Below are 5876 nucleotides of genomic sequence, written 5' to 3'. Positions count from 1 at the left end.
GGTTGCATGACCATGACAGATTTGAATTCTGACATTTGGGACCCACGAGGAAAAAGCCTATCCAAGGTGGTGTCGACTTACTAGCTAGTCAACAAACGATTCTGACTACCAGCCGTGGGTTTGACATCCAACATCTGTCGTGTATCTTCTATCTCTTGTCTTCTTCCTCCAGCCGCCCAAACCAAACAACCCCGTCGGTTCCGCCTGCTCCGCCCTCCCATGGTTGGCTGCGCTTCGCCGCCCAACCTTACCCTCCAATGTTGGCCAGTCCCTCCCTCTATTCCCTCACACGTCCTGTTATTCTCCGGCGACGTCAGCCCCAACACGCACCCGCACCCGAACCAGTCAACCCTCGTACTCCCCTCTGCCTGCGCCTGGACCGGCGCATCTTCCACGGCTCCTATTCATTCCGTCTGAGGCCTCGCTGTTGTCCTCTGCCTTGGTTTGCTCACCGTGCGCAATGTGCCGCCCTCTTGCGTTGTCAACGTCGTCAACAACCGAGAGGAACAAGGAGATGGCTGTATGTGGAGAGGATGACAGTAGGGACCCACCAGGGTCATGGCAGTACGCAAGCAAGTGCCTTGTTATAACAAGCCCAAAAAATGTTTCCTCCTAATGGTTGGACATCTGGGGCCCACGCCATTGTCAATGTAGTCAATAAATGAGAGAATTACAGAACGAGCGGCAGACACCAGGGACCCAGCAGGTCGCGCAATTGTTATTTACTTTTTTTGAGGAACAAGCAGTTGTTATTTATACTAGCTTGAGAGACGGATCAGGGTAACAACGGGGCTATGCAGGGGCTGTGGCTCGTCTACCCAGGGCTTTATTTATGCATACCACATCATGAGCCTAGCTATATTTTTTTCTTGCTGAAAATGGCTAGCCTAGTTCTACTTTTTTTAAATAAATACCCAACCGATGCCTACTTGCTTTGTTAGCCCTGTTGGGCTGCAAATCTTTCAAGCCAAGGAGAGTTTCATTCGGCTTGCCCAGAAAATGGGCTATGAGTAATGAGAAATGGCATGTACATTTTTAAAACACATCAAACCGGGAAAAAGTTTCAATTTTTCTTTCATTTCAAGATTTTAAATTTCATTGATTTTTATGCGTGGACAATTATTTGGATTTTTATTTATATAAATTTATTTTTCAAATTAGTTTGAATTTGACTCAAAATTTTGGGATTAAAATAGTTGACCGCACCGAAATATGCAAAATTTCGTATAATTTTTAACTGTGGCCACAATATGGGTTGTAATGCAAACAAAAAAACAAAAACAAAAAGAAGGTGCACTCCAAAAAATCCTTGAATTAGCAAATGGGTTGTAAATTATTATAAATTCTGGCAGATGGGTTGTATGATGTTTTCCACACATTTGAGGCTGACTTGTGTGCCTACTATAGGTTGACGCGTATGCTTTCCTAAAAAAAGGTTGATGCACACGCAACGCCGTGTCAACTTAGTCAACACACAAGAGCAGTGACTATTGGATGTCCATCCAACGGCCGTCGTGCTTCTTCAATCTCTGCTCTTCCCGCTCCAGCCACTCAAACAAGTGCCGGCGGGACTGCCTGCTCACTCCTCCCGCGGCTGGCTGTGCTGCCGCGCATGCCTCACCGCTCCACCGTAATCCCATCACTGGCCTAGCCATCCCTCTACTCACTCACACCTACTGTTATTCTCCAGCGATGGTAGACAAACCTGTAAACCCTTGTACTCCCCTCCGTGTGGAAAACAACTGCCGAGTCTTCTCTGGCTCCGTGTCGTTCCCTTCCTAGGCCTCGCCGTCGTCCACCACCCTAGTGCTCTCGGGGCGGCGTGGTCAAGGTAGTCAATGAGTGACATCCATTGAAAGTGGACTATACGTGGAGAGGCTGATAGCTGGGTCCACGGCCGCACGCAAGGAAATGCCTCCTTATTACGCGCAAAATAATGATTCCTCCACCTGACAGCTGGGACCCATCGGAAGGGCCTCTGTATTTGATGAAGAAAACGTTCCCCCGCTGACAACTCGGACCCACCAGCTATATCTTCGCACGCAAGGAAGTGCCTCCTTATTACGCACAAAAAAATGAATACCCCCTGCTAACTGGGACCCACCATAGTGGGAGGCTGACTTGTTGGCCTACTAAGTTGACGCGGATGGAGGGCTTTGTCAACTTAGTCAATATGAACGATTCTAGCTCCAGTGACCGTACTATGTCCATCCAATGGCCGTAGTGCTTCTTCAACCTCTAGTCTTCTTGGTCCAGCCGCCCAAACCAGTGCCGGTCGTGTCGCCTGCTCCGGCCTCCCATGGTCGTCTGTGCTGCCGCGGAGGCCTCATCGCCCCTACTACTCCCATCGCTGGCCAGGCCATCCCTCTACTCACCCACAACCCCTGTTATTCTGCGGTGACAGAAGCCTCACACCGCAGCCAAACCGGTCAGCCCTCGTACTCCTCTCCGTGTGGGCATCCACTACCCCCTTCCTAGGCCTCGCCGTTGTCCACCGCCTTGGTGCTCTCGGCGCGGCGTGGTCAATGTGGTCAAGGAATGACTTCCATTAGAAGAGTATTGTACGTGGAGAGGCTGACAGCTGGGTCCACGGCCGCAGCAAGGAAGTGCCTCCTTATTACGTACAAAATAATGATTCCTCCACCTGACAGCAGGGACCCACCGGACGGGCCACCGTATTCCGCGAAAAGAATGTTTCCCCCCTGACTGCTGGGACCCACCAGCTACATCTTCGCGTGCAAGGAAGTGCGTCCATATTACGGGCAAAAAAATGATTCTCCCCCTGATGGCTGGGACCCACTAGCCATATCTTCGCACGTAAGGAAGTTTCTCCTTATCCTCCCTGACTGCTGGGACCCACCCAGTCAAAGCGTACATAGCGTTGTCATTCTGGTCGCGAACGTGTACGTACATACTGGTCGATCGGTATGTCTGCAGGCTGTAACAATGAACCGTGGCCTAGTAAGGAAGGGCACGTGTCATAGTAGAGGCGTGGATGTAGCATGTCACGCAGTCCCGTCAATATCATGTACATGTACGTACAACCAGGGTGCAAGAAAGTAAATACGGCCACATACGTACATACGGGCGGGGTCTCGAACGCCTACTCGCGCATACGTACAGCCAGGGCTCGTGTACATGGAGAGGCAGCGAAGAGCAGCGATGGTGTCATGTTCATCGGTAACCAACCGGCTGGGTCGGAATGGAGAAACTACGTCGCCGTGTTGATCGGGAGGCAACGGAATCCATCATGTTCATTGGGAGCCAACCGGCTTGGACGGAATAGCCGAAACGAGGCCTAGCGTACCGCAGAACAGAGGGAACAGCCTTGTGTTTGACCGCCTACGGTCGAAACAGGATCCTGTTCATCGGGAGGGGTCTGGCGTATCGCAAAACAGAGGAAACGGACTTCTTTTCGACCTCCTACGGTTGAAACGGGGTCCTGTTGATCGGGAGGGGTGTGGCGTATCCCAAATGGAGGAAATGGACTTCTCTTCGACCTCCTACAGTCGAAATGGGGGCCGCGTTCATCGGGAGGGGTGTGGCATATCGCAAAACGAGACTCCATGGGCTACTATTCATCCACCATCTATTGCCTCGCTCCAGCCTCCACGGGCTACTATTCATACACCATCGGCCTCCTCCAGCCTCCACCTGCGACTGTTCATCCACGGCGTCTCCCTCCTGCCTTCACCAGCTACTATTCATCCAGCCTCCACCGGCTACTATTCAACCAACCCTCCACTGGCTGCTGTTCATACAGCCCTCCACGGGTACCTATTCATCCACCCCAACCGACTCGATCGTGGTCCTGTTCATCCACCCCCAACCGGCTCGATCGGGGTCATGTTCATCCAGCAGCAATGGCCTCTACTACCACAGGGTTCTGTTCATCCAACCCCCACTGGAAACTGTTCATCCAACCCCCAATAATGCTCACTGTTCATCAAGAGGTAGCAGGTTTGATCGGCTTTAGTTAGCAGCAGTAGCGAAGCATTCACTCGATCGGGTTTAGTTAACAACCAGGGATCGATCGATTGCTCGGGTTCAGTAATGCGTAGCCAGTGCAATCGCTTGGGTTCAGTAGGCGAACGCCTCACTCGGGTTCAGTTAGAGCCCAATGTCGGTGTCCAAACCGGCAGATCTCGGGTAGGGGGTCCCGAACTGTGCGTCTAGGATCGATGGTAACAGGAGACGGGGGACACGATGTTTACCCAGGTTCGGGCCCTCTCTATGGAGGTAATACCCTATGTTCTGCTTGATTGATATTGATGAATATGAGTGTTACAAGAGTTGATCTACCATGAGATCATAATGGCTAAACCCTAGAAGCCTAGCCTATGTGGGTATGGTTATGAGTATATGTGGTGTCCTTTCCGGACTACCCCCTTCGGTTTATATAGACACCGAGAGGATCTAGGGTTTACATGGAGTCGGTTACATAAGAAGGAATCTTTGGTCGCCAAGCTTGCCTTCCATGCCAAGTAGAGTCCAATCTGGACACGGTGCAGTCTTCGGCCTTCATGTCTTCACAACCCATCAGTCCGGCAAATGGATAACAGGCTGGACGCCCGAGGACCCCTTAGTCCAGGACTCCCTCAGTAGCCCTTGAACCAATCTTCAATAGCGAGGTACTCAGCACACATATTGTCTTCGGCATTGCAAGGCGGGTTCTCCCTTCGATGATCTCCAAGTAATGTATTCGGCCATTGATCCAATGTCGCCTCCTTGGCTTCTACGCGTTGAATAATATTTGTCCTCCTTGTGTCGAGTGGATGTGGAAAGTCAGGGTATTTTTGCGAATAACACCCTGAGGGAGTCCTGGATTAGGGGGTGTTCGGGTAGCCGGACTATACCTTCAGCCGGACTCCAGGACTATGAAGATACAAGATTGAAGACTTCGTCCCGTGTCCGGATGGGACTTTCCTTGGCGTGGAAGGCAAGCTTGGCGATGCAGATATTCAAGATCTCCTACCATTGTAACTGACTTTGTGTAACCCTAACCCTCTCCGGTGTCTATATAAACCAGAGGGTTTTAGTCCGTAGGACAACTTCATCATACAACAATCATACCATAGGCTAGCTTCTAGGGTTTAGCCTCCTCGATCTCGTGGTAGATCTACTCTTGTACTACCCATATCATCAATATTAATCAAGCAGGACGTAGGGTTTTACCTCCATCAAGAGGGCCCGAACCTGGGTAAAACATCGTGTTCCTTGCCTCCTATTACCATCCGACCTAGACGCATAGTTTGGGACCCCCTACCCGAGATCCGCCGGTTTTGACACCGACATTGGTGCTTTCATTGAGAGACACCAAAGACATCGATAGACTGTCATCCATGCAAGGAAGAGAGCCTATTTAAAGAGATTGGATCCCAGATCCATTCAGCGCTACAGAAGAAATCCCCAGAGACTACTCAGGAGAAACTATTCCAGCATGGCTAGTGTTCCCATCTCCTCCGCTCGTCCCGACCCAAAGAAAGGCAAGTGGGAGAGGTGTTCCGTGTCTCATAGCCGATTGACAAAGTTGCAAATGCAGGGATTCCTTCCCCATGCGGATCTAGTCCCTGTTCGAACGGGGCTAGCTTCCTTCAATGAGAGGACTTAGGCAGAGGACTTCCCCAATCTGTCTGGGGGTGGGGGAGTGAGTGTGTTTTGTCCCCTACCTGCTAAGAGACGTTGGATATCCGATCCATTCGTTCCTCCGAGGGCTTCTGGAATATTACGGACTCCAGCCACATAACTTCACTCCGGCCTCTATTCTGCACATTGCGGGTTACGTCGCTTTATGCGAACTTTTCCTGGGCGTCGAGGCTCACTTCGAGTTGTGGAGGAAGTTGTTTTGTCTCATCCCGCGCAATCACGAAGGGTTA

The sequence above is a fragment of the Triticum dicoccoides genome, chromosome 6A (assembly GCF_002162155.2).
Source record: "Triticum dicoccoides isolate Atlit2015 ecotype Zavitan chromosome 6A, WEW_v2.0, whole genome shotgun sequence".
In the NCBI taxonomy this organism is placed as follows: domain Eukaryota; kingdom Viridiplantae; phylum Streptophyta; class Magnoliopsida; order Poales; family Poaceae; genus Triticum; species Triticum dicoccoides.
This window is presented reverse-complemented; position numbering follows the sequence as displayed.